The sequence below is a fragment of the Bos javanicus genome, chromosome 8 (assembly GCF_032452875.1).
Source record: "Bos javanicus breed banteng chromosome 8, ARS-OSU_banteng_1.0, whole genome shotgun sequence".
Classification (NCBI taxonomy): domain Eukaryota; kingdom Metazoa; phylum Chordata; class Mammalia; order Artiodactyla; family Bovidae; genus Bos; species Bos javanicus.
The window spans coordinates 56,193,513-56,209,034 of NC_083875.1; the positions used below are offsets into that span (position 1 = coordinate 56,193,513).

Consider the following 15,522-nt stretch of genomic DNA (forward strand, 5'->3'; position numbering starts at 1 on the left):
AGAACTTGCGGGACTTCTGTGTCGGCTATTTCTCTAGATTTACATGCCTATCCTTATGTTCTTCTTCCTCAAAGGGTAATTACAAATAGGCATTTATGGAGTATTTGCTTTGTGTCAGTACTGTGCTTAGCATTTGCAGACATGATTTTGTTTAAGCTTCATAGCCACTCCAAGTGGAAGGGAGTATTATTGTCCTAGCTTTACAAATAATGAAACTGAAGCTCTGAAGGGGTAAGTAGTTTTCTGAAGGCCACACAGGGAGGAAGTGGCAGAACTGGGGACCAAACTTAGACTGATTTCAGAACGCACCCATTTAACCATTTTGTTACACTTGTCCCTTATTCGTTCTCTCAACGCTGTTCTTTGACTCTGGGATCAATAGGCTCTTTATCTTGAGATCCAGTATAGTATTGTCCAGTGTTTAGTGTCCAGACCTCAATGAGGAAAGTGAAATCTGGTGTGCCTGATATCCATACTGATTGGTTAGGCTAAGTTGAAGTGTGTGTAGTTCCACATATTGGTTGAATACTCCTGACTCATACTATGTTTCTTCATGTCTGTTGTAACTTCAGTTTCAGTTCAGTCGCTCAGTCGTGTCCCGACTCTTTGCGACCCCATGAACTTCAGCACGCCAGGCCTCCCTGTCCATCACCAACTCCTGGAGTTTACACAAACTCATGTCCATTGAGTTGGTGATGCCATCCAACCATCTCATCCTCTGTAATCCCCTTGTCCTCCCGCCCTCAATCTTTCCCAGCATTGGGGTCTTTTCAAATGAGTCAGCTCTTCACATCAGGTGGTCAGCTTATCTACGACATCTACAACATCGGGTGTTGTAACTTAGTGTCATATATAAGAATAAAAGTTTTCATAAACACCACTACCAAGACAAGTATTTTTAATCTGGGTCTTTGCATCTTGGATTTCATGCTTGGCTATCAAGCTTTCCATTAGCTCCCTGAAGCACTGGCAAAATTGTGTGTTGGGGGTTGTGAAAGACGTACATTGTCCAGAGAAGAAATTTTTGTCTTAGGTTCACAAAAAGTCTTTAACGACACAAAAAATGTTTGAGCCTATGCCTTAGCAAGAATCAAAAACTGCACAAGAGCCTGATACAGTACTGTACTTTTTTGGCAAGAGTGTAGACAGAAGGCAGTTGTCTAGAGCATCATAAGGAGACATTGCTGCATAATTGTTCAGAAACTTGTAAATCAGAAGTTACACTGAATTTGTTTCTAAATAGTGCCCAGGGGATGAGTGAGTTTCTTAAACTATTGGTGGGTAAAAAAAAACAAAAACCCTGCATTGTGTTGATATTGTCATAGGTATTGTGGAAAATAAGTTAACCACATTAAACACTTAATCTTGAATAACTAATGATAATGACTGCTTGGGATTTTTTTTTTTTTTATTAGGAGGGATTATCTGGAGCCAGCAGCTACCTTCACATAACTATATCAAAAGAAAATGCAGGCATGTAAATCTTTGAGACTACTTTATTAGTCTCCTGTTCATACAGGCATCTTTTAAAGTTCTGAGGCTCAGTGATGACTAAGAACTGGTCCCTGCCTCTTGATCCCTGTGCTTGTGATTTCATGGGATGGCTAGATCCATAGATTGGTAAATCATGTTTATGCAAAGTTATAAATCAAGCATATGGGGATACCAATTAGGATAGCAGTTAACCAGTGAAAGCAAAAGCCTTACAAGTAAGCTCATTAGAGGAAGTAGTGGGTGAGGGAGGGGGATAACTTCTGGAGGACCATAGCAGAGGGCTGGGCCAGTAGTGTGTGTGTGTTGGTCCCTTAGTCTGACTCTTTGTGACCCCATGGACTGTAGCCCACCAGACTCCTCTGTCTATGGATTCTCCAGGCAAGAATACCAGAGTGGGTTTCCATGCCCTTCTCCAGTGGATCTTCCTGACCCAGGTATTGAACCCAGGTCTCCCACTTTGCAGGCAGATTTCTTTACCATTTGAGATACCTGGGAAGCCAGTAAGGGGGATATAAGTAACTTAGAATGTGTAGAGTTTGCCGGGAGAGTTGGGGGACTCCTATTTTTGAAATTATCTCATTCCTTTATGAGAAACTGTGTACTTTTTCTCTCATTTCTCCATCTTGAGAAAAATTTTATCCATCCTACTTGGGAAAAACTGCTTCACTAGATCTAGTAATATTGCAAACTTAAATGATGATGTTGATCTAATAAGCAAGGCCTAGAGCTAACCCTATCCCCTAAAGCTTTTAAGTAAAACTTAATGGCACTTTTTTTCATCCTTTTTAAGGCAGCTCCGTGGCTATTCTGTTTTGTGAGTCTCCTGGATTTTTTTCCCTTGACAGATTCAAGTAAAGGGGGGAGAGTTTATCTCAGTGCCCAGGTTGTCTTCTGTGACTGACAGGGCCAGGGCCATTGTGATCCCATAGCAAAGTGGCAGTCATGTGTATATATTTTTTTTATTTCCCCAGATGTTGCTCTAGGTTGACCCAAAGCAATTTATGGACACAGTTAATACCTGAGAAAAGAAACTATTGAGGGCAGGAGTACAATTCAGGCTGCTGTCTACCTGGATTGAAAACTCAAACGTTGTTTTGAGGTTTCTTTCAAGCTTGTATCCTCAAATGGTCTACAAGCAAAGATAATGTCAAGGCAACTTTTTTGGTTGTTTCTTCAGGCTGAACCTGCCTCCTACTCTTGGAAGCTAAAACATCCAGGTGCTCCATCCAGCCTTCCTCACAGATGAGCTGTGGGGCATTAACCCTGTCCAAGGCAATGAGATGTAAAGAGATGCCTTTTTTTTTTTTCCCCCCTCGTCAACAGAAAGACCCATAAAGAGAAAATTGCCCTTTTTCTCTGCTTTACCTTGGTTGTGAAAGGGCCAGTTAATGTTCAGTGCTGCAGCAGCCATTTTGGGGGAAATGGCATGTGAGAGGGATCAGGAAAACCAGAGATGTTGACCCAGAGCCTTGATATTGCTATCATTCAGCCAACCCTAAACTTGTTATGTGAGAAATAAAAACCCCTATTATTAGGTCACTTTTACCTGGGTGGTCTATAATTTGCAGAGGAACTGTCTTAACTGATATACTGTTGAACCATGGTGACTGTCCATACATATCAGACAGAATTGGCAGCCTAACCTTTAACCATTTGGGGGACCACTTAAATGAACTCTAATACCTATACAATGGCATGTACTATACAGCCATTACAAGTGGTGTAGTCAAAGCATTATTTAGAGGCTTGGGAAAATGTTCTCTGATACACTGAGTAGGAAAATAATCATTTTAAACTATAGGTAGCATGATATTTTTGTTTAAAATGCTTATATATGCATTGAAAAAATGCTAGATGGACTCGTTAACATTATAGTTTCCTTTGGGTGGTATGATTATATGCTACTTTAAGTTTCTTTCCATTCTGCTTTTTCACATTATACATAAAACTTTTCTAATCTTAAAAAAGCTATAACTGTGAACCTAAAACTACTCTATAAAGATATTAATTAAAAATTACAAAGATTGTACTTACAGGTTCATTTCTCCTCTCTTCTGACCCATGTGAATAAATAGTACAACCATCTACCCAGTTGCTTGGGGCCTGTCTTTGCTTTGGAAGCCCAGGTGGCACAGTGGTAAAGAATCTGCCTGCCAGTGCAGGAGACAACAAAAGACGCTGGTTCGATACCTGGGTCAGGAAGATTCCCTGGAGTAGGAAATGGCAGCCCACTCTAATATTTTTGCCTGAAAAATTCCTGGAGAGCGGAGCCTGGTGGGTCCATGGGGTTGCAAAGAGCCGTACACAACTGAGCATTCTCTGCATATCTTTGCAAAGTATCTTGAATTTCTCTTCCCCTTCTCTTTCCGTGTGTTTGTGCATGCTTGAACAGTCATGTCTGACTCTTTGCAACCCCATGGACTGTAGTCTGCCAGGCTACTCTGTCCAAGGAATTTTCTAGGCAAAAATAACTGGAGTGGGTTGCCTGACCCAGGGATCGAACCTGCGTCTCTTGGCATGTCCTGCATGGCCAGGTCGGTTCTTTACCAGTTGAGCCACCAGGGAGGCCTTCTCCTTCCATAACCGTGTCTTTTAGTGCCATCTCCAGAATAGATCTTAAGTCCTTCTTCTCTTTGCCACTTGTACTGCTACAACCCTAATCCAAATCATCATCATTTTTTGGTTTGAATTCCTTTATTACCTTCTTGCTGATCTCTCCTTATATCCTGGCCACTGTCAGACCTAGTCTCCACATACCATTATGAATGTTTAGGTTATATAATACTCTAGCTCAGAATGCCTATTCAGTTCAGTTTAGTCACTCAGTTGTGTCTGACTCTTTGCAACCCCATGGACTGCAGCACCCCAGGCTTCCCTGTCCATTACCAACTCCCGGAGTCCACCCAGACTCATGTCCATTGAATCCGTGATGCCATCCAACCCTCTCATCCTATTTCGTCCCCTTGTCCTCCCACCTTCAATCTTTCCCAGCATCAGGGTCTTTTCAGGTGAGTCAGTTCTTCGCATTAGGTGGCCAAAGTATTGGAGTTTCAGCTTCAGCATCACTAATGAACACTCAGTATTGATCTCCTTTAGGAAGGACTTGTTGGATCTCCTTGCAGTTCAAGGGACTCTCAAAAGGCTTCTCCAACACCATGTTCAAAAGCATCAATTCTTCGGCACTCAGCTTTCTTTATAATCCAACTCTCACATCCATACATGACTACTTGAAAAACCATAGCCTTGACTAGACAGACCTTTGTTGGCAAAGTAATGTCTCTGCTTTTTAATATGCTGTCTAGGTTGGTCATAACTTTCCTTCCAAGGAGTAAGTGTCTTTTAATTTCATGGCTACAGTCACCATCTGCAGTGATTTTGGAGCCCAAGAAAATAAAGTCTGTCACTATTTCCATTGTTTCCCCATCTATTTCCCATGAAGTCATGGGACTGGATGCCATGATCTTAATTTTCTGAATGTTGAGCTTTAAGCCAACTTTTTCACTCTCCTCTTTCACTTTCATCACAAGACTCTTCAGTTCTTCTTCACTTTCTGCCATAAGGGTGGTGTCACCTGCATATTGGAGGTTATTGATATTTCTCCCGGCAATCTTGATTCCAGCTTGTGCTTCTTCCAGCCCAGTGTTTCTCATGATGTACTCTGCATATAAGTTAAATAATACTGGGTGACAATATACAGCCTTGACATACTCCTTTTTCTGTTTGGAACCAGTCTGTTGTTCCATGTCCAGTTGTAACTGTTGCTTTCTGACCTGCATACAGATTTCTCAAGAGGCAGGTCAGGTTGTTTGGTATTCCCATCTCTTTCAGAATTTTCCACAGTTTATTGTGATCCATGCAGTCAAAGGCTTTGGCACAGTCAAAACGCAGAAATAGAAGTTTTTCTATGTCTTAATATAGACCAATGAAGCAGAGTAAAGTACTCAGAAATTGTTCCAATTATATATGCCAGACAGGCAGGCAGATCAATAGGGAAAAAGATGGACACTAGGGGGTTAATTGGTTATTTTTGTGGGGAAAAAAATGAAATTGGATCCACCTGTTTCATTATATGCAGAAGTCTACCTGAAAAATATAAAAAGACAGAACTTTAAAACACCCAAGAAGACTTTTTATCTTGGGATAGAGAAGGATTTCTTAATAGGTCACAGAAAGCTCAAACCATAAGGAAAAGATATTACTCAGTTAAAGTATCTATTCATCAGAAGATGTCTTAAAGAAAATGAAAATATAAGCCAGAAAGTGAGATGAGGCTAACCATACAGTTATCTAGGTTTAAGAGGTTAACACATACAGTTATCCACCTTATACCAGTTATAGACAAGCTAAAAGTTCAAACTTTACAAAACAGACTCATTACTGCTTAAAGCTCTCATTATTCTTAAGTGAAAGTGTGAAGCCCTTTGTGTCTATTATCTGATTCCCATAATGTTGCATCCAGCCCCACTTCCTCCTTGCTCACTGGGTTCCCACCAGACTTCCTTTTCTTCCTTTGTCACCACAGGCTTCTTTCCAGTTCTGGACCTTTGCAGCTGTTTCCTCTCATCTCAGATTCTCTTCTCTCCGCTCTCTGCAAGATGCTCTCATTCTCATCCTTCAAGTCTTAGTTCTAAGGTCACTTCCTCAAAGGGGCTGTTTCTAATTCTTACGAATGAACCGTTACTTAGCAATTATGTTAAGAACTCCCTAGCGAGGGAAGGCCCTGTTGGGGCAGCAGGTACTTCACTGGGCTGGATGGTGAGGACTTGTGTTCCGTACTCTACAATTAGGCCAACATGTGCAGGTATTGGCCTGTAGAATTCTGCACCCAGTTTCAGTGTGGTTTAGTTTGTCAGATGGCCAAGCAGTTTACCAGCTGGGTGTGTCGTACAGTTCATCTGGAGATAGCATCACACCCCACAGGCTAAGGGCCAGCCCCACAAGAATGCCCCTACTCCCTACACCTTAGACACCAGCCCTAAATCTAGATTATTCTGTGTTTTTAACAATCTCCTCATTTAGTTTAATTAATTAGCCACAGCAGCTCACAGAACTCGGAGAAACATTTAACTTACCAAATTGTGTGTGTACTCAGTTGCTCAGTTAAGTCTGACTCTTTTCGACCCCCTGGAGTGTAGCCCTCCAGGGTTCTCTATCCATGGAGTTTTCTAGGTAAGAATACTGGAATCAGTTGTCATTTCCTTCTCCAGGGGATCTTCCCAACCCGGGGATTAAACCTGTATCTTTTGGATCTCCTGCAGGCAGATTCTTTACCACTGTGCCCCCTGGGAAGCCCTAACATACCAAATCACCCATTTTTTAATAAAAGGATGTAACTGAGGAACAGTCACATGGAAGAGATGCACAGAGCAAGACATGGGGGAGGGGCGCAGAGCCTCCACGCACTTTCCAAGTGCTCTGCTCTTCCCCACATCTCCCAGTGTTTCACCAGACTGGTAGCTTTCCAAACCTTGTCCTTTGGGTTGTTCTGGAGGTTTCATTACATATGCATAGTTGGCCCAAATCAGTGGCAGTGCACTGGTGACTAACTTCAGTTCCAGCTACTCTCCCCTCTCTCCTTGAAGGTCTGGTGGCTGAGACTGAAAGGTCCAACCTTCAGTTAAGTGGCTGGTTCCCTTAGCAACCAGCTCCCACCCCTAAGAGCCCTCCAAAAGTCACCTCATTAACCTAACAAAAAACACCTTTTATTGCTCTCTTTGCTTTGGAAATCCCAAGGATTTTTGGAGCTCTGTGTCTGGAAGTGTAACTAAGACCAAATATATGTTTCTTATGGTAAATCTCAGTATCACAGCCTGGTTCAGTGTTGTTCAAATTACAGTTCCTAGATTGACTAAGTAGTGAAATCAGTAGTGAACATTTTTTATTTAGAAAAAGAAGCGAATAGAAAATACAGAAGTGTGCCACACATAGTATTTGGCATTTGTTAAACTGTTGTTTCATTTTCTTGTGTATTCTGTGCAGATGTACAGCATGCACACACACTAGTTGTGGTCAGAAATGTTGGAAAGCAACTAATCTGTCATCTGAAGTTCTAAGGTCAACTTCAGGGTTACTGAAAAATCTAAAGCAGATAGGCTTTTCAGATACAACTTTACTTTTAAAAAATACTGTAAAGTAACTAAAGAAAACTTTTCTAAGCAGGATCCCTTGGCTTGATTCCAACACAAAATGGAAGCATTGGTTTAAGTAAGATAATGTATTAAAATCTTTTCAAAAAATTCTTTTTTAAAAAATTTATTTTAATTGGAGGCTAATTACAGTATTGTAGTGGTTTTTGCCATACATTGACATGAATCAGCCATGGGTGTATATGTGTCCCCCATCCTGCACCCCGCTCCCACCTCCCTCCCCATCCCATCCCTCAGGGTCATCTCAGTGCACCGATCCTGAGCGCCCTGTCTCATGCATCGAATCTGGACTGGTGATCTGTTTCACATATGGTAATATACATGTTTCAGTGCTATTCTCTCAAATCATCCCACTCACCTTCTCCCAGAGTCCAAAAGTCTGTTCATTATATCTGTGTCTCTTTTGCTGTCTCGCATATAGGGTCATCATTACCATCTTTCTAAATTCCATATATATGCGTTAATATACTGTATTGGTGTTTTTCTTTCTGACTTTTCTCTGTATAATAGGCTCCAGTTTCATCCACCTCATTGGCACTGATTCGTTAAATGCATTCTTCTTAATAGCTGAGTAATATTCCATTGTGCATATATAAAATCTCTTCAAAAACTTCTTTAAGTAGTTTATAAACAAAAACCTCCAGGAAATTTTATTTCAATTATTGATTTGCTTAGAAATACTTTTCCTAGTAAACTGTGGATCAATTCAGAAAAAAAAAAATTCTAATAGGATTTCTAATGGGGAAGTTAATATAACAATTCAAGTTTTTTTTCCTTTCCTTTTCTCACTGTTATTACTTTGTTGAGTTAAAACTGCAAGTTAAGACAGTAGAATCCTTGGAACAGGACTCATGGAATTTTCTTCTTTACTTGTTACCTGTTTTCCCCTTAAAGGTCATTCAGAGATTTTGAGGACAAGAGAGATCTGTGGTTTTGGTGTGAGAAACTTAGCCTTGCAGTGATAATGTTTCTTAGGTTACTGTAAATGCCCATCTTTCCCCTGCAGTAAATCTCATGTTTTAAATCATCAAGAAGGAATAAGCTTAGATTGTAAATTTCCTTCCTTTGTTCTTTTTTATATTCTAGCTTTTGCTAGAGAGATTTGTTCAGAGCAGGAACTCCCAGTTTTCTGGCTAGAAGGGTGCATCCTGTTTTCCCCACCTCTACAACTACAGGGGAGTGGAAAGAACCGTAAAACAAAGTGTACTCATCACCTGGGCTTCCCAGGTGACTCAGTGATAAAGAATTCGCCTGTAGTGCAGGAGATGTGGGTTTGATCCCTAGATCAGGAAGATTCCCTGGAGAAGAAAGTGGCAACCCACTCTAGTATTCTTGCCTGGGATATCCCATGGACAGAGAAGCTACAGTTTATAGGGTTGCAAAAGAGTCAGATATAACTTAGCAACTAAACAACAGCAACAACTCATCACCCAGACCTGCTGCTGCTGCTAAGTCGCTTCAGTTGTGTCCGACTCTGCGACCCCACAGATGGCAGCCCACCGGGCTCCCCGTCCCTGGGATTCTCCAGGCAAGACCTAGATTCACCAATTAACATTTTGTCACTTTTACTTTGTACGTGTATACATGCAGACAGAAGACTTATATTTTGTGTGTGCTGAATTGTTTGAAAGAGGAAGACTTGATAATATTCACCCCGTAATACATCAGTGTGCATCTCCTGTAGTTTTCCAGCATGAGCATGATAAGAGTTAAGACATCCATCTATGGAGTGTATAGTTCATATTCACATTTGTCCAGAAAATGTCCTTGATACCACATCTTTCTTCTCAGCAATTGTTCCTCAATCTGTTCTGCACGTACAGGAGTGCTTTTGTTGTGCTGTCTCTTCAGTCCTCTCTCACGCTGCTGAGAAACAGTTCCCAGACATTTCACTTTATGACTTTGACCTGGAATCTTCAAAATGACGGTCTTATGGAATGCCCTACAATCTGGACTTGTGCAGTTGTTTTCTCATGTTTGAAAGTGAAAGTGTTAGTTGCTCTGTTGTGTCCAACTCTTTGCCATCCCATGGACTGCTGCCTGCCAGACTCCTGTCCATGGGACTATCTAGGCAAGAATACTGGAGTGGGTTGCCACTTCCTTCTCCATGGGATCTTCCCGACCCAGGAGTTGAACCAGAATCTCCTGCATTGCAGGCAGATTCTTTACCATCTGAGCCACCTAGATTCAGGTTAAGTATTTTTAGTGAAAACACTCCCTGACTGATGTTGTGTATTTCCCAGTTGTATCACATTATTGTTGAAGCTAATCATCTGTGCGGATATCCTTTGACACTGAATAACCTGTTCCCCAGCAACATTTCACCCAGTGGTTTTAGTGTTTCTTGATGCTGTGAATAGATTTGGAGTAATGAGGTGGTAAATTCTAAATTCTTTTCCTTTTAAAATAATATTCTTTCCTGCCTTCCCCCTTGCTCCTTCCCAGTGTGAGTGAGTGAGTAGGTGTGTAAATATAGACTTTTGGATACTTTTTTCCAATGATAGAAGCAATCATTTATTGGGCATCATGCTAAGGGTTTTATATGCTCAATCTTATAAAATTTTCCCAGCAGCCTTGGAGAGGTAGGTTTTATACCTTTTCCCACATTTTACATAAAGAAACTTGAGGTCATGAAGTGACCTGCTCTTGCTCACAGAGATGATAAAGATTCTAGCCGAGTGGCTCTGATGTCCCTTCATTATGGTGCTTCCTTACATACCATCCAGGATTTCCTTTCTCAGACTCATCTCAGCCCCCACAGATAGGGTTCCTACTAAAGGGCATCTTCACAACCCAGGGAGTATAGATACCAGCCCAGTCTCAGGCGTTTTCTGTGCTTGCCGCTTTATTTCAGAGTTCGTTGCCTTCTCTTGCCCAGTTCCTGTGTCTGGTCCCTTTCTTACTTTCCTCATAGAATCAGGTCTTCTGGTTGGGTCGGGGCACACATGTTCAGTGCACCCAACTTGGCCAACTGGTTGGAAGCATGGTTGTGGTCCTGAGAACTCTTCTCTGATTCTTGGCCTCATGACCCATCAGTACGCCTGTTTTCTTGGGGGTACCATGGAGTCTAATCCTGGCAACTGTTTTTAAAATTATGTTGTAATCTATTACAGTTTTTATTCTTCATGATGCTTGAATTGTCTCGAGTTTTGCCAGTGAGCACCCTTTTGAGTTGACCCGTTGTCCTGTTTGTCATACCTGTTAATCTTACTTTCTGGCAAGGATGGAGCAGGCTCACCTTGTTTTTTTGTTTGTTTGTTTATTTAAAGAAGCCAAGATATGGCACCAAGTGTGGTCATTGCTACTAGGGTGTCATTACTTCTAAGAAAGTTGTTGTTTTTTATTTTTTAATCTCTGCAGGATTTTCCTGTTGATAGAATTATAGAGTGAGAGGTGCTGGACAAGAAAACCTCTGCTTGGTTTCCAGTTGGAGTTGTCTAGAGTTGGCAGGGATTTGTGTAGACTGAACCTCTACGCTCACACTGCTCTTGCTCAGGGATTGGTCAAGGAATTGGGGACATTTGGTTAAAAAGAATTTCTTTTTTTGCTGGCAGAAAGACATTTCCTCTGAACTTGATCCGTTAGTAGTTCTTTTTTTGCCCTCATTCCAAACTTGAATATGTGAGGAGATAATTCTTTGTTTCAGAAACTTCAGTAAAAACTGTTAACAGAATTGAGGCTGTATCTACTACCTCATTGCTATATATTTTCAGAAATAATTACTGGCTCTTTTTCACAATTAAATTAATTATCCTGATGGAGTACTTATTTGCTTAAGCTTAACGTTCACTCCATTTTAGTGTTTATTCTCTTGAATGGCCTATCAAGGGAAAAGAAAAAAAAAAGATTTTTATTTTGTGTTGTGGTTTGAGATAAGAGAGTGTTTTCTTTTTTAAATAAGGCACCCAAGATAGTGACGGCCAAGGAGGCACAGCCAGAAGAATTTTTCCAATATGTATATCTTTGTCAGTGTTTTTCAGTTATGGTTACATAGAGTATATATTATTTTAATGTTCAAGTGGCACTATAGTGTATTCCCTGCTCTTTTTTTGTTTGTTTTTTATTTTTTCCTTATAAACATTTTTTTTTTTACCCTGTTGCTTTGTGATTAGAGTGGTGTTTTTATTTAAAGATGGTCACTAATACATTGGTTTTATTGACTAACTGGGAATCATTATCAATTATACCTGTCACTCTACTGCTAGGCTAGTTTCTAGGGAGAGACTTACAAAGAAGCTTAAAAATGACCACTGAATATAGAAAGTGATTTCTTTTATTGATGTAAACATTTAAAAACCTACTCAAGTATTTCAGTATATCTGTCTTACATTTTTATCATCCATCTTTTGGTAATTTAACCTCATTTTTATTTTATAGTTTTATATTTTAAACACTTGCTAAAAATAGCTCCTTTCTATAGGATGCCCTGAGTGTTCTTGTTTAAAATTTTGTATGTATAATGGATGACTTACAAAATGGGTTTATGGGTAGCCCCCTCTCATTTTTTTCTCTCCTAAATTCAAGGCATAATCTATTCAACATTACGATTATAATCTGGATGTTGTCATTCATAAAATCTTTGAAAGGACTTTATAATTTTGTTATAAAAACAAGTGAAAAATTAAAACTTCAGGGCAGTGTGGCGTTCTGGAACAGAAAAATGACATTAATGGAAAGCTAGAGAAATCAGAATGAATTCTGTGTTAGATTAATAGTAATGTCCAATGTTAATTTTTTAGTTTTGATAAGTTCTCTGGGTATGTAATTTTTTTTTATTTTTGGTTTTGATAAAGTCTACAGGTATGTAAGACGTTTTTGCATTAGTAGAAGTTGCGTAGAGGATATATAGTAACTCTATATTTAGTTGAAAATTAATTTACCCAAAACTTTAAATATGCAGCCATATGACTAAATAGTGGTGAGCCAGGTGCCAGGGTACAGAGTCCTGAGGCTTCTGTCTTCTCCCTGGAAGGTCACAATCTTGTTGACAAGTCAAGGTCGTCTTCTCCATAAGCAGATGAGTAACAGTACCTTTATGAGGCAGCCTGTGCCAGTGAATGATAGAGGGAGTCCTATGAGATAGTAGACGCAAGGTGTGTTTGGAGAGGCCTTTGCAGAACCGGTGAAACATGAGCTGAGCAGGATAGCTGAGTACAACTTTGATAAGTAATGAAGAGGTGGTTCTAAGAGACAGGAGCGGCCATGGATTGAGAAAAAAGTATTGGCAGTGATGATGCATTGTGGGTTCACTGCAGTCGAAATGAGCTAGTGCAGATTTGTACTAATCAAAGTATGGGGTGCTGAGGGTCTAACTGATATGGTGGGACTGAGAATTGACAGGATTCCAGGATGATGGATATAGAAACACAAAAGGAAAACAAATGAATGGTGACTGGTAACTTGAGGCAGCGAAAGTTACTTAGGGGATAGGTTTTGTTAAAGTTTTTCAGGTAATGCTGGACTGCCAAGTAGAATTGTATGGGGAGGAGTTACACCGGGGTACTGGAGCATAGGAATGCAGCAAAAGGCTTGGGACTCTATAGTGAACAGAAGGAGAAGTCTAGAAGGAAATTTCACAGCATTCAGAGAGGTAACAAAGAGAGACTGAGTGATCACTTTGGGTTTCCAAAGCAGGTAGGGGAGAGTCTCATGAGGAGGATATACTGGCTCTGGCTGTAGATATGTCAGAGAGAAAAGCCACTGTGAAACCTTGAAAAATTGCTATCTGAATGGTCATCAGTTTTTCAGATTGATGGGCCTGAAATCCAGATTATGGGGAATTAAGCAGTAAGGGGTGTGTGTGTGTATACAGGAGGGGGTTGTTGACACTAGTTTTTAAAGATGTTTGGCTCTGCACAGACAAGGATATATACTTACAGACCTAGCTGAAGAGAGTAAAGGAAGGTTATTTAAATTTAATAAACATTTATTCACTGCCAGTTACATGGAAGATATTTTGTTAGGGGCAGTGGAGAACACAAAAAGTGATTAAAATATAGTGTTTTTTCCCCTCCTGAAAAAGTGCTACTTCAAGATCTTTTAGTGTTAGATAGGTGTTAAAATGCTAGAGATGATGCTTGCAAGCAGCAGAACAAGATCAGTGACAGAACCAGCAACAGAGAGTTGGAGAATCAATGGAGCAGCAAAGGGAGAGGGAAGAAAAGAGATGGCAGGTGAAGGCGAGGAGTCTGAGCCTTGGAAGGCAAAAGGGATCCCCTCTCTCCTAAGACAGGCACGGTGGAGAAGAGCAGACCACCAGTGTTAGAGCTATTATGAGATAGAATAGAGCACAGGTGAGCCTTCACTGTGAATCGCATGTGCTGCAGACTAGGGGTATATATTTTTCACTTTTGGAAAGTTCTGGTTGAATGGGAAAATGAAGTGCTTATTTTTGGTCCTTTGAGACAAAAAGAAAAGTGAAACACTTGGGCAACTGAGACATTGCTTTTAGCTTAGGATTTGTTTGTTTTTAATGTTTTATAATGAAATAAACATTTTTAATTGCTCAGATACTGTGTGAACCTCTCAGTGTCTGCAGTTAGCTAGGCTGTGTGTCAGATGCGGATTCTCACAAAGCTTAGAGCCTAGGAAAGGTGGTAAGAGGACATAAAGTGAAAGTGTTAGTCACTCAGTCGTGTCCGAGTCTTTGTGAGCCCATGGACTGTAGCCCACCAGGCTCCTTAGTCCATGGGATTCTCTAGGCAATATGCAGGCTCTTAATAAATGCTTGCTGACTGGACTCTTCATCTGAGACAGAAAGTGGCTACGTGCCCATCCTGTGCACACAAGGAAGTATTAGAAGATTTAGAGAAGAAAGTGAATTGGAGCAATTTTCTGGCTATTTCAATAGAACAAGGTTTTGAAATAAATTTGCCATATGTTTACCTAAAGGCCTTGTTTCTTCATAGACCTTTTTTCCATATGTTTAGAAAATATTTTGTGCTCATATTTTTTGGTCACAACTGCTGAAGTACTTTTAAGATCATCCTTACCAGTGAAGGGAAGCAGAAGGTGCCACCCCACACATTTTTGAGAAAGCTATTTTATGCAGTCCTGCTTGGAAAGAAAATTATAGAGAAGACTGTTTAGGTATTATAGGATAGGCCTGAAAAGTGATTCTCAAGGTATTAATTAAAATGTAATCACTACAGAAGTTAGTCTAAGAGTTTCTCAACACATGTTCTGACAGAACGTTGTTAAGCAGAGTCTTGGCTGACGGGACTCCTGTTGAGGGACATGCTTAACTTAACCGAGCCCCGCTCCTCCCCCTTGGAAGAGGCAGGGAGGGCTACCCACTGAGGTTCCCGAATCCTTGCTTTGCTTCGGCGGAGGTCAAGCACTCCCTTTCCAGCCTCTTGAGGGCTTTCTCCATGTGTTGCCAGTGTGTGCTGGTAAAAATGACTTTAAACTCTTGTCAGCACAGTTACTGGTGCATGCATCACAGTCCCACTCAGATAAACCTGTCACAACACAGAGGCGGCCGCTGGAGAAGAGTACAAGGGCAGGCCTCTAGCTTTTCATTCGAGCATCACTAAACGTGCGCAGAGTGCCCAATTATTTCAGCATTATTGAGCAAGCCTACAGGAGGACCCAAGCCTTGCTACATTAGATTTTCTTTAGTAATTTGCTCAAGTACCGCTGAGGACACTTAAAGGGCTTAAAACGGTGGCTGCAACCAGTTTCCTTTTCTGGGTTGTTAATTCAGGTTTTCTCTTTCAAATTAACTCTGGCCGCATGCTGTGCAGCGGTTCTGGGAGAACTGTTTAACACTAATTTTCTCAATTTTCAGCTTTTTTTCCTTCAGCATAACTGCTTTAACAGTTAGTCACATATATGTTTTGATTAGAGATGTATTATAGTGAGGCTCTATGTTTTTGGAGAC

General features: G+C 40.6%; 1 protein-coding gene across 14 annotated transcripts in view; it reads left to right on the plus strand.

The window, feature by feature from the left end:
• The window catches only part of TLE4 (TLE family member 4, transcriptional corepressor), a 155,025-nt gene that overhangs the window by 64,375 nt on the left and 75,128 nt on the right, over positions 1-15,522 (plus strand). The window lies entirely within an intron of this gene.